Below are 27,284 nucleotides of genomic sequence, written 5' to 3'. Positions count from 1 at the left end.
TTCAATGAATCTGTGCTAGAAGTGAATGTGAGAGGTAAATTTTCTGTTCCTGTGGATTTCAACTCCTTTATATGTGCTAGGCTGAGTGTGTTTCTAGGGTTTAAAGACATATAATATGTGTGTGTGTGTACGTGAGTACACTTGTATTAATGAATACATATGTATATATACACACACATACATATACATATACAGGTATATGTATGTACATATGTATGTATTTTAATACAATATAAAATGCAGGCCAGCTAAATCATCTGGTATTCAACTAAGGAAAAAAGATAACTTTATGAGAGGAAGTATGTTGGTCTTCAGTGTGCATTGTACAAAAGGATTTTGACCATATGCAAATTTTTGCGTGCTCACTTTGGATCCTAATCCCTGAGAAAGAGGTCACTTAACTAGTGTATTTTGTTTGTTTAATTTAAAAATTATAATAGTCTGCTAGACAGTTTTAATCTACTTTAAATCTATTTTAATAGATTCCTGCACCAGCCTGTACTATGATGATTTCCCAGATGCATATTGTAGGAGGCCCGAAGAAGCATAATACTGTGGGTTAAATTGTCAGCTTTGACATTGATCCCCATTAGGCCCAGGCCAGTTTCTTTACTGCTAGTACCCTATATTTTTGTGTGGATGTTTTGTTTTTGTTTTTATAGAGTGTCCAAAGTACTTTCAACATGCGTATCATTTAATCTTGCCTGTCATGTACTCACTAAATATCTGAGGAGTGAATGAAAAACCGTGTCATAGATATAATGGTTCCCATTTTAAGGATGAAGAAACTCAAGCACAGATGAAGGCAAATGTATTATCTTAGAATGAAAAGAGCTGGTTTCATATTCCATTTCTGGAATTATGTGATCTCTGGAAAATCCTTATCTTTTTAGTCTCTTTTGTCTCATTTATAAAATGGGTTTTGAGGGTTATTGGGAGGGCTGAATGAGATAATCTAAGTGAAAATGTTTGGAACTATAAGTTTCCATACAAATGAAAAGCCAGAATTACAGTAATAATTACATTATCAATTGCATAGTCATCAGTTTAGTAACATTGGAAAAGAACAGTTCAGTGCTCTTTCTGCTGTTTCCACACAATCTCAGGTCTAGAGACACTAGGTCTATTTATTACTAATTCTGTACCCCATTACTAATATTTATCATAAATGAAAATTTTGCAGAACTCTTGTTATCATGAGCCCAATTTTTAGAGGTCATTTTATGCCTGTAACATATTGCAAAAGTCCTTTGAATCTCTTCTGGAAAGAAGAATATAAGCCTGATTAGATATGACATTTAAGTTTCGTGGCATGAGTATATGAAATAAGTTATCTAATTATTGTTGCCCAGCAACATTCTAAATCTATAAGAAAAATACCTAGTTCATATTTCATATTTCTTAAATTTATTTCCCTTTCTGATGAGATTTTTGAGGATATCTTGGAGTTACCTAGCTTTTTTTCCCCATGTACTTTGAAACAATGGGATTACACTCTGAAACCTACAATAAACAAATAAGCTAACAAAAATTAAACCATTAGAGGAGAAAATGTGAAATGGAAGTATGTAATCAAGTAAATGGGAAAAAAACCCTTTATTTTATTAAATGAAGGATTGTAGAAGACTAACAGGAGATATCACTAGTGTATTTCTTACTTGGTAGTTGTTTTCTTTCAGGAAATATCTTATCAGCTGGAGAGAGTTGCTCTTTTCTTTGAAGTAAGCTCTGGTTTCTCTGAAATCAGATTTTGTATTCCCCAGGCTCCATTCTGCAATGCCAGCGCAAACATACATTAGCAGCTGTACAACTTTTAAAGAGTTTGCAAGGAGGTATCAAGCAATTACTTATTCCATTTTTGACCTTTAGAAGTTTTTAAAAAAATTTTAGAGTGGTAGGGAGAGGGAAAATAAGACAGTTTAAATACGCTTCATGAAAAAAATAATCATGTAAATTAATTGAAAGATTGCATTCTGTCAGTGAGAGATTCAGGGAAACATTCCTATTATGTATATATTTTATAAACAAACTACATACTGGTTTGTATTAACTCTGTAATTGAGTAAATCTGTTACCAGGTTTTTTTGTTTGTTTGCTTTTTTTTTTTTTTTTTCTAGTTTGGTAAATAGGTGTGATTCTAGTGAATCTTTTGTTAACTAGTGCATTGTATAGTGAAACAATTCTAAACAAAATAGTGAGATCTCTTTAATGATTTGAAGGGCTCAGATTATTCTGTTCTAGTCTCTAAACTTCACAGAGGTATACTGCTGGTTTAATACTTGGCCGTGCTGCTATGCATTTCAAGTATCTCTAACTTTGTATATCTGTTTGTGGTGCCCTGAAAAGATGGTGTCAAAACATCTGGGCTATAGTCCTGGCTTTTCTACTTACTAGTTTTGTGTCTTTGACAATCCATTTAACTCCTTTTGCCCTTAGCATCTTGATTCGTAAAACAGGGCTAATAATACTTGCCCATATAAGTCATAGAGTTGCTATGTAGCTTAAGTGAAAATATATGTGAAAATGCCTTGTAAATCATAAAGTGCTGTTAGATATACCTTTAAAATACCTTCTTCAGAATGAGAAAAAGTATAAAGGAAAAAGTAAAAATTAACTGTATTTGTTGTTTCTGTTTACTAATGTTCATATGAGAGATGACAATCATAATCTTTATTCAGTAGGGTGGGAATACTTCAGAAAGGCCAAATACTCTGTCTATTGTCAATAGAGGATTAGAAAGTTTAACATAGGACATAGATTTTATTTTAGGTCATGTATATTCTTATATTTGACATTGATTTCAGCTCTAGAATCTTGTAATCTTACTTTTTGATCTTGTTGTTTACCTGTATACTATGTATGAAAATAATTTGAGTGTCTGTGTATTTGTATGCAGTATATTTGCATGTAACGTATATATATACATTGTGTCTGGGCAAATCAAAGTACTGCAAAGGTATATGAATAGATAACTTCTTTTGAGGAATTCACTCATTCATTCATTTTTGTGCCATTATTTGTGCCAGGTTACAAATTAATTGTCCTGACTCCCGTATTTGACTACACTAATTACGAAAACTTGGCTGTCAGTTTGTTGACTGTATGATTATTGGTTTCTGTTCATATTATATACCCTTTCATCAGATCATCGAAATCTTCACTGGATGTAGATATTGTTAAGGATCCATTCTCTTTTCAGTCTATTATTTTAAATTTAAATATTAAAGGTTCAAAATTGATTCACAGAAGAGATAAAAATGGTGTATTTCTTAGATGCACAGCTGCAATTTGAGGAAGTTCTTCTGGTGTTATGTCTCCATTGAGTCACCTATTTATTGAGGCCCAATTTATATATAGCAAACAGGAGAGATTTTCTAAAAGTGAAAGGAATAGTTGGTATTTTGTTTTTACTATCGTCCACTTATTAACACGCATTTATTGATCATTTTCTCTAAGTCAGACACTATGGTAGATGCTGGGAATAAATTAGGAGTAAATTACAATCTAGTGGAGAACATGGAATTAAATAATTTCAGAATTAAATTAAAACAGTTATAAATACTAAGGAGAAGTATGTGGTTTTAGGAGAACAGACATTTGAGAGAAATAGAAAAAGTAATAAAATATATATATATGAATGATAAAAAGAAGTGAGAAATTTCCCTATCTAATCAATAACAACATTATTTCATGTATCTTATATATCACAGACTTCTAGTGGTAAGAGTTTTGATAAAATTATATAGTTGGAAGTAATTTTCTACTGGCTAGATATACTTAATTTTGAGGTAATAAGGAATTCTATAAAATAGTTTATAAAAGTTATGTTAAATTTAAAACCTGAACCATAAGAGAAAAACCCCATGATTTTATTTTATATGCTTGAAATTGATGGAATAAATCCATATGCTAAATTATTATCTCTTTACACATATCCCTTTCTTGTACACAGTGTTCCTTTGCCTTAAAGTGTAGGCAAATACAACTTTGGAAACTATGAAGATAGCCAGAAATTCTTTCCTAAGATATTAATGTAAGCATTAAGAATTTATATTATTTTTTCATTGATGATTTTACTCTTTTGAAGTTTAACTTTATAAAGGGAACCCATTAGTTTCACTCTAAATTTGTCAATTTTGCTTTGTTACATGAACTATTCATACTGTTGTTTGAATTCATAAATTACAAGAAATTTAAGAAATCAAAAGATTTTTAGTTTTATAAAATATTTCCCTTCTCTTAAAATTTTTTTAAAGTTTATTTATTTATTTATTCTGAGAGGAGAGAGGGAGCTCATGTGGGAGGGGCAGGGAGAGAGGCAGAATCCCAAGCAGGCTCCACACTGTCAGCACAGAGCCTGATGTGGGGCTCTATCCCACGAATTGTGAGGTCATGACCCGAGCAGGAACCAGAAGTCCAATGCTGAGCCACCCATGCACCCTGACCCTTCTCTTTATTTTTTTAATCACAGCTTAAATCTAAGTCTTTGAGTTGTATATTTTAATCATGAGGACAGTAACCTTACGTTCATTCCCACCCACCCCACCCATTCTTTTTTGGTAATTTTCAATTTAGATTTATCAAAAAGTAACAATTTTTTGCATGTTCAGTATTTGGTATAGAATATTCAGTATTAGATGTTACTAGAAATACCAAACTGATAATACTTTTTCTCTCTTCTCTTTTAATCCTTGGACTTTAAAAAAGGTGTTCCTTTAAGGAGCCCTGTATTTTACAACCAGCAGTGTTATCTTGGCTCTGAATAGATGAGAATATAAAGGAAATTTGAGTGTTTCAAACTACATTGTAATTTTGTACTCAAATACATTGTAATCTTATCTGTTAACTCCTGGTTTATGGTGGGCTCTAGGAGGGTCAACTTTATAATTAAGGTTAAGGAAGCTTAAAATGCTTTTTCTCCCCTTTGAGTAGGGGGCATGCTCTTCCCTAATTTTCAGCCCTTGTACTGCAAGCTTGAATTTTCCATATGTTAAAAAATACTTATGTCTAGTAAGAATACTGCCTCCCCCTCCCCGCCATCAAGTTTGAGAAGTTAATTTCAGAGCATTGTTAAGTTGTATATATATTTTATGATAGGTGATAGAAACCAGAAATGTGTCAATAATTATGCTACAGAATAAACTAAAAAGTAAGAGTTAATTACCATCATTTCCTGCCTTTTGTACTACCTTCCAAAATAACCCCAAAGCCTCACCATTCAATAATAGTCATGTACATCTTACAAGATCATAAGCAGTTAAACTTAATCTCCTTTGCTCTGAACATTCTTGTTATACACTTTGTGATGTAAGTAAAAGTTGTGTGTGTGAACAGCAGAGATCTAATTCTTCCACATTCTTTGGATGCATGATAACATGGGTAGAGCACTGAATGAATTGAGATCTCTGGTTAATGTTACACATGTGAGTAGTTGTATTTGCCTTTCTTTCTTCATAGGATCTTCAATATTTCTATAAAATGGGGCATAAATATGCATTAGAATTATGCATATGTTAAAAATTTTTGTGGGGTGCCTGGGTGGCTCAGTCTGTTAAGCATTCAACTCTTGGTTTCGGCTCAGGTCATGATCCCACCATTAGTGGGATCGGGCTTCCTGCTGTCAGCACAGAGTCTGCTTGGGCTTCTCTCTCTCCCCACCTCTCTCTAGCTAGCATATGCACTCCTGCTCCTGCTAGCATATGCACTCTAAGAATATGTACTCTAAGAATGCAGTATATATGGAGAATCACATATTCCGTTCAGGATCTCGGGATATCCACATGAAAATCAACCTATTAGAAGAGTTTCCAGCTTTGCAAAATGAGTTTGAGAGCCGTGGATCCCTGACCAGCTGATCATTTATTTTACTCTTCTATTTTTTTGTCTGTTGTATGGACAGTTAGACAGCAATAAGGGAATTTGGATTTCAGGGATGTAGATTTTTCACACTTTGATACGAAGGGATGATTATTCTAAACAACTTATAGTACATATTTAAAAGAAGAAATGAAACTGGATTAAAAGTTCCCATCTTATAAAAATTGACAGTGAATGCAGAGACTCTCTAGGTCATCCTGTACAAATGAGCAAACGTGGTGAATAGAATACAGAAAGTTAATACAAACTGGTATTAGAAAGTTAGTATGAACTGCCTGGATCCCTGGTTCAGTGCTACCTTGACTATTTTATTTAATATATTTTTAATACTTCTAATTATAAGATAAGCACATGGTTATTCCATTTGGTATATTTAGAATCTAAGTAAAATAACACGTTTTTGAAATTTCTTTGTTGGACCTTTGAAAATTAATTGTAAAAATCAAGTTAGTAACTATGCAAGTGTATTGTGTCATAGCTTTTGCTCCATTGTTTGCTTTTCTCAATGTTACATATGTATTCATTGAGACTATATATAGGAGAGTTGATCACCTGGCTTTAGATCTCCAAGTATGATAAATATTTAAACACTGTTTACTTTCAAAAAGTTATTTAAAAATTTAAATAGGTAAATATTTCAAAGAAGTGAAAAGGAAACATTTAAAGTAGGAAATATTAGAAAAAGTAAATGGGAAATATTTCAAACATACTAAAAACCAGATTCATCAGTTTTAACAAATACTAGTATTCTGGCATATTTGCCTTATATGTTTTTGTTGTTTTAAAGAAATGAAAGGTCACAGAGACTGTCAAATCGCTTCACATTCCATTCCCACCCACTTCACTTCCCCAGGAGTAACTGCTATCCTGAAGTTGATGTGTATTCTTCCTGTAAGTTTTTATATTTCTGTGTATGTATGTACCCATAAATTATATAGCCCTGCTCTGCCAAATAGGGTAGACACATTAATATCTGACTCTTTAAACTTAAATTAATTAAAATAAAATACATTCAGTTCCTCAGGAACGTTAGCCACATTACAACTGTTTAATAGCCACATGTAGCTTAGGCTACTGTATTGGGTGTGCAGATACAGAACATTTTTATCATTGCGAGAAGTTCTCATATAAACCATTGTTTGCATGTTTTTAAGTTTATTTATTTTAATGTTTTTTAAAATTTTATTTTTGAAAAAGAGAGAGACAGAGCATGAATGGGGAAGGGGCAGAGAGAGAGGGAGACAGAGAATCCAAAGCAGGCTCCAGGCTCCGAACTGTCAGCACAGAGCCCCAAGTGGGGCTTGAACCTACAAACCATGAGATCATGACCTGAGCTGAAGTCAGATGCTTAACCAACTAAGCCACCCAGGTGCCCCCATTTTTTGTATGTTTTAAACTTCATACAAATGGTATTATACTTTTAATATTCTGGAGATTAGTTTTAACTCAGCATTATGTTTTTGAGATTTATCTGCAATGACACACTGAATTATGGACATTTAGGCTATTTTCAGTTTTTAATTGTTAAAATAATGCTGCAGTGAGCACTTTTATGCATGTTTCCTTACACATACGTGTGAAGGCTTTCTTTTTTTTTTTTTTTTTTTTTTTAGGGTATGCATTTCTTTGTTGTAATCATTATCAACTTCACACACTGAGGCCAAATCATTCCTTAAAGTAGCTATTTCAGCTTATGACTCAACCAGCACTCTGTAAGATTTCCTTTTTTTCATATAGTTGCTGAAGCTTAATGTAATTGGACTATAGTATCAAATGTTATTTTGTTTTAATTTGCATTTCCCTAACACTTAGTGAAGTTGAGCAACCTTTTATATGTTTCTTGACCATTTGGATTTCCTTTTCTGTGAAATACCTATTTACATTTCTTTTTTTTTAAATTGTTTTTTTTTCTTTTTGATTTAGAAGTTCTTTATAATAATTCATTTTTGGTTGCATGCTTTATAAATTTGTCCTATTTGTGTCTTTTTACTTTGTTTATGGTGTTTGGTATATTATATAGGAGTTTTAAAATTTACTATGTAAGAAGTTTTAGCTTTTCACTTTAATGCTTATAATTTTTTGTATCTTGTTGAAGCAAGTTTTCCTTATTTGATGTCATATGGTTAATTTCCTGCTTTTTTCCTTAGAAATGTTATAATTTTGCTTTCTAGATTTAGCATTTTAAAATTACCTGGGATTTATTTTGTGAGACAGTGATCTAATTTTTTGCCCATATATGTACCTAATTTTCTTCGGATTAATTTTTTAAATACTTTTTCCTTTTCCTAGTGATTTGTATTGCCAACTTTTTCATTTACCAAATTGCCATATGTAGATGAATCTATTTCTGGGTTCTCTATTCTGTGTTGTTGATTTGTTTATCTTTGTGCCAGTATCATGCCATCTAAATTATCAGAGCTTTATAATAAGATGATGGCTGTTCAAGGTAAGTCTTGCCACCTTGTCCGTCTTCTTGAAAATTGTTCTGTTTTCAGTGTCTTCTCTCACGTGTGAATTATGGGGTCCTGTTGTCAAGTACTGTTAACAACTCTCATGGGATTTCTACTGGAATTGAATTAATAAAGTAATTTAGTGAGAATAGACATTTTCATGAAACTTAACGTCTTCCCATCTAGTATTATGGTATATCTTCCCATTCATTTATGTTTCCATTTATACCTGACAATAAAGTTTAATAATTTCCTTATAAATTATAAGAGGTCTTACTCTGATTTTGTTAGATATACTCAGGTACATTATGATTTTATATCTATTGCTAATGAAACCTTCTATTACATTTCTACTTGGTTATTGCCTTGTACATAGGAGTACTATTAGTTATTTGTATTTTGATCTGGTATCCAGTAACCTTGTTGAACTCTATTATTAGTTTTGACACTTTGTAGATTCTCTGGGATATTGTATGTAATAATATTACCTGAAAATAATAACTACTGTTGAAATTGGTTAGGATTTCCTGTACTTAAGAAAAGTTGAATGTAGGCAGTATGTAGTAATAAACATTCCCATCTTGTTTCTGACATTAAAGTAAATGCTTTAAAAATTTTCCCATTAAATGTCAGGTTAAGGAAATTTCCTTGCATTCTTAACTTGCTAAGAGGATCTTAATAAAAGGTAATGAATAGATGTTGAATTTTTTCTTATATCCTTTTAAAAGTTTCTGGTATCTTTCCTGTTTTACATATTGATGTGGCAAAGTACATTGATTAATCATTGGCTTCTTGGGATAAAACTTGATCATGATGTAGTCTGTGTAGATACATGTATGTAGATAGGTAGATATGTAGATGATGTATATAGATGCACTCTGCATGATTAAATTCATTAAATTTGCTAATATTTTGTGTAGAATTTCTTTAATCTATGTTAGTAAATTTGAATATCCTATTGTTTTTTAAATACAGTTTTGTCATTTTGAGCATTAAGATCATACTAGCTTTATATAATGGGCTGAACAACTTTCTCTCTTATTCTGTTCTCTGGAATATTTTATTTAAAATAAAGGTTATCTGTTTTTTATAAGATTTGGTAACACTTGCCTAAAAACAACAGCCTTGGCCTGGTGCTTTCTTGTGGATAGATATTTGGCTGCTGATTTAATTCTTTGATGTTTATAAACATATTCAGGTTTTCGGTACTCTTCTTGAGTCAAATTTAGTTTATTTATATAGGTTGGCCCAAAAGTCTTACTGCAGTTTTAAATTTGAATGACCTAAAGAGTAGAAATTCCACAGACTTGTAGAATTATTTGGATGTTTATTTAAATTTCTTTTAGGTTTTATGTTTCTGAATCATAGAATAAATTTTCAGTCTGTGTTTGCCATATTTAGTCATAGGAACTGAAACAAAACACTGTAATTAAACATTTGTTATTAAACTTCTTTATAGATTTTCCCACCTTGTTTTTTGTGCAATTTATTTATTGAACAGATAAATTTATTAATTTGTAAAGTTTCCCATTGTGTTGGCGATTCCAAAGACCACCCCAGGTTTATTGATGGACTAGGGGGACTCAAAGGATTCAGCATATAGTTGTACTCCTGGCTATGATTTATCATAGCAAAAGGATACAGAGCAATATCAGTAAAGGGAAAAGGTGAACGGGGCAAAGTCTGAAGAAAACCAGGCACGAGTGTCTAAGAGTATTTTCTTAGTGCAGTTACACAGGTTGTATTTAATTCCCTCAGGAATGAGTTGTGACAACATGTGTGAAATGTTTAAAAGGGAAGCTTACTAGAGACTCAGTGCCCGGGTTTTTATTGGAGGCTGGTTATGTAGGCATCTTCTGCCTGGCATATACCAAAATTCTGGACTCGTAGAAGGAGAACAGATGTCCAGCATAAACCACATTGTACAAACAGGCACATTGAGCACTCTTATCAGTTCTGGGAATGGTGGGAACTCTACTGAAATACAAATTCTCAGACACCAGCTAAAGGCCAGTCTTGCAAACAGACTTTTCTAAGGATAGCAGTTTCAATCCTGCTGTATTAACTCTTTCCTGTACACCACATTCAGGATTTGCTAATTGCATCTGAAGTGTTGTTAAATGTGTTACTCTCTCTCTATTCTCTGTCAACCAGTATTCATATCTACAGGCTTACACAGGCTTGATTTTTATTTGGCAAGAATATTTCATACATGGTGTTGTATACTTTCTTTTGCATCACATCAGGAGGCATAAGAGGTTGCTCTTTTTGTGTGTGTGATGTTAAGATTGATCAGTAGTTTCAGGTATTGTCAGCGTGATCTGTAGATTATAAAGTTCCCTATCTGCTATTTACCTAATGATTTTCTTAGCACCTGTTGATGATCATTGCCCAGATTCATCCTGCCATTCAGAGTTGTAAAATCTAACTTTCTTTTTCATCTATTAGCTGGAATATTCTATAAAGAAGAACTTGCCCTCATCAACTATTCAGTTTTTCTGAGATACAGTTAGTAAGAAAATACAGGAAAAAATGCATGGTTTTTACCTTTTACTTACTAGTTTCAAAATAGTAAGTTGGTTCTCTGGCATCCTCCAAAAGAAATTGTGAATATTCATTTTTTATTATTGCTATGAACATATGGATTTTTAACACATTTAATATTTTAACCTATTGACATTATTATCTTTTTCCTAACATTGTCACATCTTTTGCAATCTCCTCAAGTTAGCTACTGAGCCCTTTTGACACACCCCCATCACCTTTTGATAACTTACTTGTTCTCTGGTGCAGTCAGGTATTTCAGGCTCTTCTTGTCTGTTTTCTACCCCAGATCTGGGATCATTTGTTTTAAGTAACTCTATTTCCTTTTAGTGTAAAAGTTCCATTTGGAGACCACAGTTTAGATGTTGGGGGTGCTCAATGCTCTGGACTTGTCATTATTTCTAGACCTTTAAAGTGGAAATATGATCAGTTAGGAAATAAACATTTTTAAAAGAAAAATACTTCATGAATTTATCCTGATATTTCTAATTCAAATTTGGGATTACAAGGATTTTTAACTTTTTTTGGTTTTGTGTTTGTGAGTTTTTCTTTTAAGCTGAAAATGTTGGTTCCTAGTGACCTTAATACAAATAATTGCTGTTTATATATTGATATCAGTTTGTCAACACCAATGCCATTATTAATAATATGGCTACTGAAATAGTTTAAGTCTTCTTGCCATTATTTTGGTCCTTGTTGTACATCCCACTGACAATCTGTAATCAATCTGTCTCTTGATAGAATTGTGTGTTTAAGCCATTGACTTGATACATGGATTAGTTTGTTTCAGTTTACTTTCAAATTTTGGGGAGTACTTTTTAAGTTCTGGATTCAACTTTGTTTCATAATCATATCAGATATTTTCGGTTTCATAGTAAAATAAGATAAATTTAGAAAAGTCTGGCTTCTCTCCTTCTTTCCACCCGCTTTTTTTCTTTCTTACAGATGAATAATTTAGTTAGCTTTTGATTGATATCTACCTTTTAAAATAAATGGAATCAAATATGTGTGTCTATGTATTTGTATTTTCTTTCTTATATAAACATATGCTTACTATTTACACTGTTCATCACAGCTTTTTTCATTTACTATTTCCTGGAGATCATACCATAATAGTATGTAAAAATTCCTTACTAGATCTGTTGTTTTTTTTAAAAAAATTTTTTAACGTTTATTTATTTTTGAAACAGAGAGAGACAGAACATGAACGGGGGAGGGTCAGAGAGAGAGGGAGACATAGAGTCTGAAACAGGCTCCAGGCTCTGAGCTGTCAGCACAGAGCCCGATGCAGGGCTCAAACTCATGGACCGAGAGATCATGACCTGAGCTGAAGTCAGACGCCTAACCGACTGAGCCACCCAGGCACCCCTAGGATCTGTTTTTTATCTTACTTGGGATTACCATACCATGCATGTAACATAAATTCAGACCTCAAACCTATCTTCAGGTTTTGCTCTTTCGTAGGAAACTGTTTTCCTATGTAGAGCTTTTGGCAGAGAACCCTCTTCCTTTCTTCTCTTCTGGGATTGTGAGAAGAGATTTTGTTTTTATTTTTGACACTTTTTTTTAATAGGGCAAACAGCCCTGTGATTATCTGAACTTTTTACTCAGGTATCCCAGTTACTTCAGTTTAACTTCCCTATTGTGTGGGCTCCAAACCATGTATTACGTCCCTACTTATGGACCTTAAAACTTCAGCTACTGGCTCTTACACCTGTTTCTACTCTGTACTTCTCTAAGTTGTCAGGCTGTTAGCTTTGGCTCTTGTAACTCTGGCTAGGGTTCTCTCTTTGCTTTTGGAGCCTGGGTATTTCTAAGCTATATATTACTTTTTTGGTTGTATTTTATCTACCATTTCTTTGTGTTTGGAGCAGGAAAAATTCACTTTGTCGTGTTCCTATAAGTAGATCCACAGCATTTATTTTCTCTCACTCGTGTCTGTCATCCTTTTTTCTGTAATTAATGGGCTGAAGGAATACATGCACACATTCACAAATATGAGACAAGTTTTAAAGAAATATCTTATGACTAAAATTATGGCATTTCCTACAAAACAGTCCCCTCTTTCTTCTGCTTGAAAAGATTATTGATCTTCCGTAATAGTTATTTTACGTATTTTCAGTATATTCTCTTCCTTTTTCTCTTCTCTGCCTTACTTATTGTCCTTTTTTTTTCATCTACCTCTAAATCAAAGAAAAATCTGTGTTGAGAATCCAGGTCAACTAATGTTAGTGCTTTTTTCAAAAGGGCAATAAATAAAGTTACAAGGCTTTTACACATTATAGTGAATATAAATTCTTTTTAGTAAAACAGAAAAAAAAAATGACCAAAGTATGATTTGTGGATACAAGTGCAGATTCTTGGTTCAGGGTATTTTTAAAGTCATTGAAGAGCCTTTATCCAATGACATTCACTGCTGTTTCATTTTATGTCTTTGTTTCACTTGTGCTGCCCTCTAACTTGGGTCTTCCTTTTCTTTCTTTTATACTCCTCTATTTGCAGTGCAGGTGTTTCATTAAAACTGTATCTGGTATTGGCATGCCACAGATGAACTTTGATATTTCATACATTTCACCTAGATCTTTTGCTGTGCATTTTTGCAAGTTAAAATATGGAGGCAATATTAATACACAGTAAATAGCCTGGAAATGTGCAAATCATAGTTAAATCTTAGATCCCTTAAAGAGGTTTGTAGCTTTCAGAGAGATTCTTCTTTGGGGATGATATATTTACTTGGAACTTTGACCAGAGGTAAGAATTTTGGGAAAGTATTGGGAAAATTGTTTCAACTGTTTTTGAGTTTCTTGAGTGATAAAAATAATAGTAATTTTATTATTACTTATTTTTGTTAGCTTTTAACTCATACTATGTATAATGTTTTAACCATTGAAAAGCAATGGGAAAAGACTATGTTCTTTAGACTGCTTTAAGCGGCTCCAAGGAAAGTTAACTTTCAGCGTACCCCAAAAGTTATTGTCATTATGGTTCTTTTTTTGTTATAAGACCTGCTTGTATAGAAACTTTGAAGCATAATACTTCTTTAGTTTTAAAAAAAAAACACTTAAAAAATCCAGTGCAAAAATGGCACACATTATTTAAATCTGTGCATTGATCAGCAAACTGAAAAGTGAAATGTTTTCTAACTGACCTTTGATTCATGTTATAGGAAATTATGCAGTGTATACATTTGCTGACATGTTTAGCAAAAACATAAATGTGAGAGAGCTAATGAGAATTTTAACTTTTTTTTTTTAATATTTCAGGCTATGGCATTTGCTTTCATTTTCTTCATACATTCGTGATATCTGTGTCAAAGTTTTATCAACTTAGATTTATAAATATGTATTACATTAAATGCACTTGAGTATAGTGTATACATTTGAATATGAATTTGTGCATGGATACAATAAGACACACATCATTTAATAAGTAGAAAGGGTTCAACAAGGTAACAGTCCAAGGTCCTGTAGTTGTCACTGTTTCACAGTGATGTGGAATTAAGAAAAAAAGCTCCATTTTTTATCTAATTGAATTTGCCAAGGGAATATATTTCATCCACATGTTTAAAACAGGGGCATGTATTCTCTCAGAATCTGTAAACCAACTAGTTGAAAGATTGACAGCTCAGTGAGGAGAACACAACCTTATATTTGGTTTCAGGCAGCCAAAGTTTTAATTACAGCTCTGAAGAGGAGGAGAATGGGAACGTTTCACACAGCAACCTTAACAAACAGCATAATACCTCCGTTGTTATCTATGTTATTTACTATTTCGGCATCTTTTATGTATGTCCTACGTATTGCATTAATAGAAACTCAACTAGAAACCGGGTCTTTGAGATACTTGGTGTCTGTCACAGTCTGTGGTAATGACTACTGAGAATCAGTGACACATGTGGAAGAATTAGAGCTTTAAAAAAGTACTCTACTGAGGGCCTCCTAGGTGGCTCAGTCTGTTAAGCATCCAACTTCGGCTCAGGTCATGATCTCATGGCTTGTGAGTTTGAGCCCTGCATTGGCCTCTGTGCTGACAGGACAGCTCAGAGCCTGGAGCCTGCTTCAGATTTTGGGTCTCCCTCTCTCTTTGCCCTTCCTCTACTCTCTCTCTCTCTCTCTCTCTCTCTCTCTCTCAAAAATAAATAAAACATTAAAATATTTTTAAAAAGTACTCTACTGAATATTATAAAATTTTAAGAAGGGCTACATTTTAGAAGTACATACATTTGGACAGAATATTTCAGAGTCATTGGGTTTCTTCTCATGTAATTTTTTTCTGTATGTAAGCTGTCTTACTGAAAATTGGCACGGTTTAATGAAGCTGTGTGTGTTCACAGTAAAGAGGAAGCTAACTAAAGGAAACACTTAGAAAGTGACCTATGTACTTGCATATATATCCTTCTTTTTTCTGGCAAGAAAGTGACTGTCTCTTTATCACGCATCTAGGGATTTTGAATCCTAGAAAGAGATCAGAATCAGGAGAAAAGTTGTTGTGCTTTGAGAGACCTAAGATGAATATTCACTTAATACAAAAAGAGAGAAATGTCACAAAAGTCATGGTATGTAAATTAAGAGTGCCTGGGAGCAATTATTTTATATGGCAAAGCCAGAAAGACATTAAAAACACCTTATATTTCTGTTTTCAACTCATGAACAAATAAATGTAGGAAACATGTCTATTTGTTTAACAGTGCAAACAGTTTCCTTAATGCATAAATTAGGAGGATGTCTTACTATTTCTGAATAATCAAGGTAGAGAGACATCGTAGAGAAAGAAGGGAATAATAGCCGAAGTGCTTGAATAACAATTCTGGCAAAAAGGGGAGTTTTTCCAATAAGGACCAAGACATCCCATATTCCCAATTCTGATTATTGATTGGATAGATTTCTTGCAAAAAATTTATTTTCCCCAGACTCTAGACTTTATAGGATGGGTTTAGCTAGCGTTAGCAACATAGCAATTTCTTTTTTTCATAGATAAGCCTGCTTGATCAAAGCAAGATATAAACAGCTAGAATGCTTTGCTTAATATTTACATAAACACAAAATGAAATGTGGGTTTTGTGTTTATTTCATATTACTGTGAATGAATAAAGGAATTCAGAGTTTCTTTTTGTGTGTTTCACTTTGATTTTATTGACTTTTAGGGAAACCTACTGATATTTGAAAAAGAGATACTTAGTCTTGGAGAAGTAATTCATTTTTTTCATGATGGGGGTACTGGATTTCTTCTTTATGTTCAGATCATAGTCATGTTAGCAATAAAACCATTTATCTTCTATAAGAATTTTGAGAAATGTATACTGTATTTGATTTACACTATCCAAAAACATTCTTTATTTGTTTTTTTAAGTTTTATTTAAATTCCAGTTGGTGAATATACAGTATAATATTAGTTTCAGGTGTACAATATAGTGATTCAACACTTCTATACATCACCCTGTGTTCATCTCAGTAAGTTCACGTCTTAATTCCCATCGCCCATTTAACCCATTCCCCTACCCACCTCCCTTCTCGCAACCATCAGTTCTCTACAATTAAGAGTCTGTTTCTTGGTTTGCTTGTCTTTCTCTCTCTTTCTTTTTTTTTCCTTCTTGTTTTGTTTTTTAAATTCCACATATGGGTGAAATCATAGGACATTTGTCTTTCTCTTATTTCACTCAGCGTAATACACTCTAGCTCCAACCACGTCGTTGCAAATGGCAAGATTTCTTTCTTTTTTATGGCCGAATAATATTCCATTGAGTGTGTGTGTGTGTGTGTGTGTGTGTGTGCATGCGCATGTATGTATGTGTATGTATATATTACATACGTATACATACATGCAGCATATATTCTTTATTCATTCATCATTTGATGGACATTTGGGGCTACTTCCATAATTTGGCTATTATAGATAATGCTGCTATAAACATTGGTGTGCATGTATTCCTTTGCATTAGTGGTTTTACATTCTTTAGGTAAATACCTACTAGTGCAATTGCCGGATCACAGGGTAATTCTATTTTTAACTTTCTGGGGAATCTCCATACTGTTTTCCAGAGTGGCTGCACCCATTTGCATTCCCACCAACAGTGCAAGAGGGTTCCCCTTTCTCCACATCCTCACCAACACCTGTTGTTTCTTGTGTTGTTGATTTTAGCCATTCTGAAAGGTATGAGATGGTATCTCATTGTAGTTCTTTACTTGGTTTTAAACTTGTAAAATAAACTCAGCAAATTTGTTTCAGGAGAGCATTTCCAAAATAATTCATAGCTAATAGAGTTAAGTAGTGCTTTGAAATAAACTTATTTTCTCTTAAAAATTAGATGTCCAGTAATAGCCATATTTATATATACAAATATACCTTATTATAAGATTTTATATAGTACAAACATTTATATATTAAAGATTAAAAACTTTGGGAATACATTTTTACCCCAAGTAGAATACAAAGGTAAGTAATAGGATTCTGAAATTACTTGTTACCTTACATGGCCTTGACCAAGCCTAGGTTCTCCTGTTTCTTGGTGAAAAGTCTGTAAACATTTACATTTCATTACAGAAACTGTGTACTTTTAAGAATGACATCTTAGAATTTTGGAGATGCCCTCAGTCTGTGCATTTTCCTTATGCACTTGGCTTTATTTTATCACTTTAAAATAATTGTAGTTTAATGGTAGATTTAGATGTATAATTGTACTTTTTATTAATGGGAAAAGACAAAAATGAAGCATTAGGGATTAAAATAGGAGAGACTAATACAGAGAAGATGGGCATCATATATGAAACTCTGTGGAGACTGTAGATTAAATCAATGTAAATAACAATATCACTACTTGAAAAATGCATAGTGTTTGAAAGAATCAAAGAAAATCACAGCAAACCTTACAAGCAGTTATTTAAGTAGACCATACAATATGTGATCTTTTGTGTCTGCTTTCTTTCACTTAGTGTCGTGTTTTTGAGATTCATCCAAGTTGTAGAATATATCAGTTCTCTTTTCCTTTTTATGGCTGAATGCACACACACACACACACACACACACACACACACATATGCAATACATACATACCTCAATTTGTTTATCCGTGTATCCACTTAAGGGCACGTGGGCTGTTTCTATCCTTTGGCTATTATAAATAATGCTACTATAAACATTCATGTACAAGTTTCTGTGTGGATATGTGTTTTCATTTCTCTTAGGTGTATACCTAGGAGCAGAATTTCTGAAGCGTATGGTTATTCTGTGTTTGCCTTTTTGAAGAATAGCCAAATTGTTTTCCATAGCAGCTGTACTATTTTGTATTCCCACCAGGTATGTATAAGGGTTCCTGTTTCTCTACATCCTTGCCAACACTTGTTATTTTTACTAATTTATTCTTTGATTAAAGCTATCTTAGTGGATATGAAGAGTTTTTTCATTATGCATTTCTTCAGTGACTAGAGATATTGAAAATATTTTATGTGCTTTTTCTTCTTTGGAGAAACTATGTACATTTCTTGCCCATTTTTTATTTGGGTTTGTTTGTCTATGTGTTGAGTTGTAAGGGTTCTTTGTATATTCTCATTTTTAATCCTTTATCATATCTATGATTTGTAAACTTTTTCTCCATTATTTAGGTTGTTCCTTGGCATTCTTGATAATGTTGTTTAATGTACAACAGATTTTAATTTTTATGAAGTCCAATTTGTCTTTCACTTTTATTGCTAATGCTTTTGGTGTCAAATCTTAGAATCTTTTGCCAAATCTGAGGTTATAAAGATTACCCCTGTTTTTTCTTCGATAATTGTATAGTTTTAGCTCTTAGATTTAGGTCATTTATTTGAGTTAATTTTTATATAAGAAGTGAGGTATGGGTCCAACTTCATTATTTGTATGTTGTTATCCATTTATCCCTGAACCATTTGTTGGAGACTGTTCTTACCCTGTTGAATGATCTTGTCAAAAATCAGTTGGTTATGAATGATTGGGTTTATTTCTAGACTCTCATTCAGTTCTATTCTGTTGGTCTCTATACCTATGCTTATGTCACTGCCACACTCTTGCTTAGTGTAGCTTTGTAGTAAATTTTGAAATTGGGAAGTGTAAGTCTTTCAACTGCATTTTACTTTTTGGATATTATTTTGGCTATTCAGAATCCCTTGTAGTTCCATATAAATTTGAGAAACTTAGTTCACTTTGAGGAGTAGTGTCATCTTAACCATATTAAGTCTTCCAATTCATGAGCATGGAATGTATTTCCATTTATTTAGGGTGTTTTAATTTCTTTCAGCAATGTTTTATAGTTTTCAGTGTATAAGTCTTTCACCTTCTTTGTTAAATTTGTTCCTCAGCATTTTGTTCTTTTGAATGCTATTGTAAATGGAATTATTTTCTTAATTTCCACATTGTTCATTGCTGACATATAGAAACACAACTAGTTGTTGTGTGTTGATCTTGTACTCTGCAACTTTACTGAATTCATTTATTAGCTCTAGTAGGTGTGTGTGTGTGTGTGTGTGTGTGTGTGTATGGATTCTATGGGATTTTGTATAAGTAGAATCATGCCATTTGCAAGTAGAAATACTTCTACTTCTTTCTACTTCTAAAAGGCATTATCAATTTGGATGCATCTTATTTCCTTTTCTTGGGTAATTGCTCTGACTAGAACTTCCACTACAAAGTCGAATAGCAGTGATCAAAACATGCGTTTTAGTCTTGTTCTTGATCTTGAGGTTAGGCTTTCATTCTTTCACTACTATGATATTAACTATGGGTTTTCCATAAATTCCCCTTATCATGTTGAGGGAATTTCCTTGTATCCTAGTTTCTGGGCATTTTTATCATGAGAGGGCATAGAATTTTGTCAAATGCTTTTGTTTTTGTTTTGTTTTTTTCTTTTTTTGGCATATATAGAGATTATAATGTAGTTTTGTTTTTTAATTTCTATTAGTGTGGTGTGCATTACATTGATTGATTTTCATATGTTGAACCACCCTTGCATACCTGAGTTATATCCTGCTTGGTGATGATGTGTAATTTTTTAAATGTGCTCTTGGACTTGGTTTGCTGGTATTTTGTTGAGGAATTTTGTATATATTCATAAGAGATACTGGTCTGTAGTTTTCTTATGTTATTTTTATTTGGCTTTGGTATCAGTTTAATGCAGACCTCATGAAATGTGTTAGAGTTCTCTATCTTTTTGGAAGAGTTTGAGAAGGAATGTTGTTAATTCTTCTTTCAGTGATGGATAGATTTCACTAATGAAGCCTTATGGTCCTGACTTTCCTTTTGTTGGCATATTTTTATTAGCTGATTCAATCTATTTGTTACTGGTCTGTTAAGACTTTTTACTTTTTGAGTTAGGCTTGGTAATTTGTGTTTTCCTGGGAATTCATCCATTTCATCTAGATTGCCCAATTTGTTGGTATTAAGTTGTTCATGGTATTTTCTTATAGCCCTTTTAGTTTTGTAAAACTGAACCACTGTTCCTCAAATTTATGTGCAACTTCAAGAGACTCCAAGTAGTCAAAATAGTATTGAAAAAGTGAATGTAGTAATGTCCCTGCTTTCATCTATTATTTCAGTTATTTGCATTTTCTTTTTTTTTTTCTTAGTCAGTCTAGCTGAAGGGTTCTCATTTTTGTTGATTTTTTTCAAAGAACCAATCTTTGGTTTTATTGATTTTCTTTATTGCTTTTCTCTATTTTGTTTCTCTTGGCTATAATCTTTATTATTTCTTTCCTTCTCCTGGCTTTGGGTTTAGTTTGTTCTTTTTCTGGTTCCTTAAGGTGTGAAGTTGGTTTGTTGACTTGAGATCTTCTTTTTTAAATGTAAGTGTTTGCAGCCATGAATTTCCCTCAGAACACTTCTTGTGCTACCCCTTGTATGTTTTGGTATGCTGTGTTTTATTTGTATTTATTTCAAAGTGTTTTTTTTGTGCCTAGTGAGTCTTTACTTGTTCTACTGGTTGCTTGCTTAAGAGTATGTTGTTTAATTTCCATGTGTTTGAGTTTTCCAGTTTTTCTTCCAGTATTGATTTCTAGCTTCATACTATTGTGCTCAGGGAAGATACTTTGAATGATTTAGATATTTTTTTAATTTGAAAATTGTTTTATGGCTTAACATATGGTTTATTCTAGAGAATGCTCCAGTGCAGTAGAGAATAATAAATATTCTGCCATTCTTGGGTGGAGTATTCTATATATGTCTCTTGGTCTAATTGGTTTATAGTATCGTTCAAGTCCTTTATTTTCTTATTGATTTTCTTTGTACATATTCTGTCCATTATTGAAAGGGGCTGTTTAAGTTTCCAAATATTACTGTAGACTGTCTATTTCTTCAGTTCTGTCACTGTTTGCCTCATATATTTTGAGGCTTTGTTGTTTGATGTGTATATGTTTATAATTTTTTTGAAAAATTTATTTTTATTAAAGTATAATTAACATAGTGTTATATTAGTTCAAATGTACAGTATAATGATTCAACAATTCTGTACATTACTCAGTGTTTATCATGATAAACATACTCTTAATACTCGTTACCTCTTTTACCAATCCCCCATCTACCTTCTGGCAACCACCAGTTTGTTTTCCTTATTTAAGAGTATTTTTTGTCTCTTTTTTTCTTTGTTTTGTTATTTAAATTGCACTGTGAGTGAAATTATATGATATTTGTGTTTATCTATCTGACTTATTTCACTTAGCATTATACCCTTAGATCCATCCATGTTGTTGGAAATGGCAAGATCTCCTTCTTTTACATGGCTGAATATGTATGTGTATACATACATACATACATACATACACATACATACACACCACATCATCTTTATCCATTCACTTATCTTTGGACACTTGGGTTGCTTCCATATCTTGGCTATTGTAAATAATGCTGCAATAAACATAGGGGTGCATATATCTTTTTGAATTAGTGTTTTTGCATCCTTTGGGTAAATACCCAGTAGTGGGAATTACTAGATCATATGTTAATTTTACTTTTAATTTTTTCAGGAACGTCCATACTGTTTTCCATAGTAGCTGCATCAGATTGCATTCTCAAGAACAGTGAATGAGAGTTCCTTTTTCTCCACACCCTTGCCATTTATGCCTATAATTCTTATATCTTTGTGATGAATTGATCCTTTAATCACTATAAAATGTTTTTCTCTGTCTCTTGCAACAGTTTTTTTTTAATGTTTACACATTTCTGAGAGAGAGAAAGAGACATTGGGAGAGGGGGAGAGGCCAAGGGAGAGGGAGAGACAGAATCCGAAGCAGGCTCCACCCTCTGAGCTGTCAGTGTAGAGCCTGACGCAGGGCTTGAACTCACGAACTGTGAGATCATGACCTGAGCCAAAGTCGGACTCTTAACTGACTGAGCCACCCAGGTGCCCTCTTGCAACAGTTTTTGATGTAAAATGCATTTTGTCTCATGTTAATACTGCCAGCTGGGCTCCCTTTTGGTTACTATTGGTATGTAATACCTTTTTCTATCCTTTCACTTTCAACTTATGTGTTTGGGTGTAAAATGAGTCTCTTATAAGCAGTTTATTGTTGTATCATTTTTTAAATTCCTTCTGCCAGTAGCAGTTTTTTAATTGGTGAGTTTAACCTGTTTGCTTTTATAATGATTATTGATTATAATTATGTGATTATAAAAGTGATTATTTCTGCCATTGTTCTATTTGTTTTCTCTGTGTCCTGTTTTTTGTTGTTGTTCCTCACTTCCTTACGTGCTGCCTTCTTTTGTGTTTGATTTTTTTCTAGTATACCTTTTGATTCTGTCTTCATTAAATTTTTTTGTTTTATTTGAATATAGTGGACAATGTTACATTGGTTTCAGGTGTATTCATTTCTTTTTATGTTTATTTTTTAGTTATTTTCCTAGAGGTTACAATGGGGATTACAGTTAACATCCTAAATTGATAATAATTTTGTTTAAGGCTGCCTGGGTGGTTCAGTTAGTTAAGCATCTGAGTATTGACTTTGGCTCACGTTATGATCTCACAGCTCATGGGTACAAGTCCCATGTTGGGCTCTGCACGGACAGAGTGGAGCCTGCTTGGGATTCTCTCTCTCCCTCTCTCTCTGCCCCTCCTCCACTCAAGTGCAGACTCTCTCTCTCAAAATAAATAAATAAACATTTAAAAAAACTTATTTGAATTGATACCAGTTTAGCTTCAGTTGAAAAATTAAGTCTACTCCTTTCTAGCTTTATCCTCTCCTTTATATTGTTAGTGTCACACATTGCATCTTTATGCATTGTGTGCCTATTAACATAGACCTATAATTATTTTTTGTGCATGTCTTTTAAATGATACGAAAATAAAAAAAAGATACCAAAAATTCAATAATACTAGCTTTTATATTTACCTATGTAGTTACCTTTACCAGTGATCTTTATTTCTTTGTATGACTTTGAGTTACTCTGTAGCATCCTTTCATTTCAACCTGAAGGACTTCCTTTAGCATTACTTATAGAGAAGATCTACTTAGTAGTGAATTCCCTTAGCTTTGCTTTTCTGGTAATGTTGTAATTTCTTTTTCATTTTTGAAGCATTGTTTTGCTGAGTACAGAATTCCTGATTGACATTTTTTTCCTTTCAATTTCTAAAAATATGTTGTCCTCCTGTCATTTGGCCTTCCGAGTCTCTGATAAGAAATAGGCTGTTAATATTTTTTTCTTTTTTTAATTTTCTTTTTAAAAATTTAATCGAAATTGGTTAGCATGTAGTGAAACAATGATTTCAGGAGTAGATTCCTTAATGCCTCTTACCCATTTAGCCCATCCCCTGTCCTGGCTGTTAATCTTTTTTGAGAATGCTTTGTGTATTATGAGTTGCTTCTCTCTCTCTTTTTAAAAAATTTTAAATTGTTTATTTATTTTGAGAGAGAGAGTACAAGTAGGGGAGGGGCAGAGAGAGAGAATCCCAAGCAGGATCTGTGCAGTGAGTGCATGGAGCCCAATGCAGGGCTCAAACCCATGAAACCGTCATGACCTGAGCTGACGTCAGATGCTTAAATCACTGAGCCACCTAGCCACCCTTGAATTGCTTCTTTCTTTCTGCTTTCAAGATTTTTTGTCTTTCAACAGTTTGTTAATAATGTGGTGTGGATTTCTTTGTCCTCCGTAGAGTTTGTTGAGATTCTTGGGTGTGTATATTCATGTCTTTCATCAAAATTGGGAAGCAGTATTTCTTCAAAAATTTTTTTCTGCTTTTTCTTCTCCTGGGGCTCCCATAATGTGCACATTGAGATGTTTGATGGTGTCCCATAGGTCTCTTAGGCCCCTGTTTATTTTGCTTTATTTGTGTTTATTCTTTTCCTCAGAATGTGCAGTTATAATTGCCCTGTTTTCAGATGTGATGGTTATTGCTTTTGCTTGCTCATATTTGCTGTTGAATCCCTTTCATGAATTTTTTATCTTTTGTATTGTCTAGCTCCATAATTTCTACTTTTATCTGTTTAATAATTTCTCTTTGTTGATATTCATTATTTGTTCATATGTCGTTTTCCTAATTTCCCTTGGTTCTTTGTCCATGGTTTTCTTCAGTTCATCAAACATATCTAAGGTAGTAAATTAACGTTTTTGCCTACTAAGTTCAGTGTCTAGGCTTTTAAAGGATGGTTTCTGTCAGTTTCCTTTTTTCCTATGAAAGTAATATTTTCCTATTTGTGTGCTTTATAATTTTCTTGTTGAGATCTGGACATTTTGAATATTGTAATGTAATTTAGGAAATCAAATTCTTCCCACTACACCAAGTAGTGCTGTTGTTACTTGATGAAGGTTGCAGTAGCTCATTTGTTTAGTGACCTTTCCACAGTGGATTTTTCAAAGACTGTATTTCTTGTCATGTATGATCACTGAAGTCTATATTCTGTTATATCTTTGGTCAGCCAGTGACCTGACAGAGATTTCCTTAAATACCTGGATCCAATGAGAGAACAAAAAAAAATTAAAAAAAAAATTTTTTTTAATGTTTATTTATCTTTGAGACAGAGACAGAGCATTAACGGGGGAGGGTCAGAGAGAGAGGGAGACACAGAATCAGAAGCAGGCTCCAGGCTCTGAGCTGCCAGCACAGAGCCCAACGCGGGGCTCGAACTCACGAACCATGAGATCATCACCTGAGCCGAAGTCGGAGGCTCAACCGACTGAGCCACCCAGGCGCCCCGAGAACAAAAAAATTTTTAAGGGTATTATGTCTCTGTGACTTCCTCCATTGATGGTAATGAAGCAACCTGATGGGTTGAACCACTGGCTGTCTCTGTCCTGGCCCCTCAGTGAACTGCTGTATAGATCAAGACACAGAACTTTGGTTTTTGGAGGAGAAAGTCTCTACTGCCCACCCTGATGCCAAAAAGCTGCATCATGAATTTAGGCCATTGTCCCCATGGTTACTTTCAGCAAGGTTGTGGATTATAGCTGTCATATGTAATGCGGAAATTCACCAAAACTTACCAGTCTTTTTCTTTATCAAGTGTTCCCTTGGATGCTACCAGTGTTCAGCTAGACTCCAGAGTTCTGAAATAGTTGATTCTAACAGGTTTTTTGTTTGTTTGTTTGTTTGTTTACCAGAATGATAGTTGTTTTGGTGGAGGGACTGATTCTAGAGCTTCCTACTCTGCCATCTTCCATGACACTGCTCCCTGCCATGTCCACTCTTAAAAGTGTTCCAGTTTGGAAAATAATTTTTTTGGTCACCCATTGGTAAGTAAATGACAAGAGCAAGAGAGAGAGATGAAAAGAAAATATAAACCATGAGGATCATCAATAAATATTTACTGACTGCTTAAGGAAGATAAGCTTTTAGATGAATGCTGTAGAGTTTTCCTAGTTTTAGTTCCATTTAGTTTGTATCTGTTGGGAGGTTTTTATACTAGGTTAGCATGGGTGCAGTGAATGCCTTTGTTGGCAGGGTTGACAAAGCACGTTGATTTGTATCCTGAGTTTAGATAAGGGGTATTATAACATGTAAACTAAGAGATGGAGTGAATCTGTGGGACAGCTATATCGCTTGTTGCTGACATGGGTGCCATGTTGTCTGTCTTTCTACTTGTTCTACTTTCTCAATTCTGTAGGTGGGTCATGAACAATTGCTTCATGGCTGTATGCAGTCTGCAGGCCTTATGTTGTGTAGGCCTGCTATAGACACTACTCTTTAATTGGGCAGAAAAGTTGCTGCATTGGCTTCCCTCCCATTTCAGAAAGCTGAGTACATGCTGTTACTGCAGCAGTTTGTCTATGCCAGCTCGAGGAACAAGAACCTGAGATTGGAAATCAGACTAGGGGCTCCACAGGGCGATAAGGACCATTGCATTTTGACTATTGAGTCTGATTATATTTATAATCATAGGGAGGTGCTTTTTTGAACATGGGTTAATGTGCATTTGCCCATTTTGGAAAATCACTAGACTTTTACAGTTCCCGATTAAAGTTTTTGGTAACTACTTGGAAAAGACTAATAGAGTACATTTGGGGAAAATGCTTTCAATGAGTGATCTTGTATTGACTGGCTGGCTAACTGTCTCTCCATCACTCTCATACATACTCAGAATGCTACAAGTGATAGAAATTTAATGTTTTCAAAATATAAATGAATAAAAGTAGAAAAGTGAAAATGTTTACTTTTTTTGTTCTGCATTAAATGTTCATTAAATTAATTTTGGTAAAATTAAGTAAAATAATTTCCTATTGCTATAAGTAGCCACATTTTATGGTTGAATTTAAACTGTAGAAAGGGGTTTGTGATGGAACATCCATCAGAATATCTGCTGTCTCATATGCAAGGACTGCATATAGTGTCTTGATAGTATAAAAACTTTTTTAACATACTTTTAATTTTAATTAAAATGTCTAAATTATAATATACCAAAGAAAATAGTTTTAATTTTTTCCATAGGTCTCTGTGTGATTTTAATGTTGTGCACATTATTATTGGTGCTTGAGTTTAATATTACCTTCTGTAGCATTAAAATTGTTAACACTGTAGCTTTGGTAATGCACGTTTGAATATTATGTTGCTGTAAACAGCTTCACTAATGCTATATTTTCAGTGAATATTATGGGCCTTCTGTTAGTGCTAGCATTTGAGCAATTTTGCTTTCTATTTTTCTGTTGTGTATACAATGCAAAGTATTCCCACCTGAGATTTCCCCAAAATTTCACTTGGGAAACAGAACAAATTTGAAGGATGTTTTCTGTATGTTGCTCAAATCATGCTTTGCTTTGAATCAAGCCAAATGATGAAAACATAGTCTAGCCTTCTTTCCAGCAAATTGCAATTACCTCTAAGGCCTATAGTAAAATGACCAACTAATTGAGAACACTTGTCTTTGTTTTCAGTTAGCAAAACTTACTAAGAATGTCCATTTTCTGAATTCAAAAAGGTGTGTTTATTTTTAATGAGTTAAAAGTTGGGAGCTCTGAAAATTAAAGCATATGCAGGTTACT

General features: G+C 33.4%; 1 long non-coding RNA gene across 1 annotated transcript in view; it reads left to right on the top strand.

Annotated features, from left to right (window-relative positions):
* The window catches only part of LOC125934952 (uncharacterized), an 89,530-nt gene that overhangs the window by 51,957 nt on the left and 10,289 nt on the right, over nucleotides 1–27,284 (top strand). The window contains exon 4 of the long non-coding RNA XR_007461582.1: nucleotides 25,410–25,541. This is a non-coding gene — a long non-coding RNA (uncharacterized LOC125934952). The remainder of the gene's footprint in view (nucleotides 1–25,409; nucleotides 25,542–27,284) is intronic.

This window comes from Panthera uncia (genome assembly GCF_023721935.1).
Source record: "Panthera uncia isolate 11264 chromosome A1 unlocalized genomic scaffold, Puncia_PCG_1.0 HiC_scaffold_17, whole genome shotgun sequence".
Lineage (NCBI taxonomy): Eukaryota > Metazoa > Chordata > Mammalia > Carnivora > Felidae > Panthera > Panthera uncia.
Note: the sequence above shows the minus strand (reverse complement) of the source record. Positions and strands in the feature narration are given on the sequence as shown.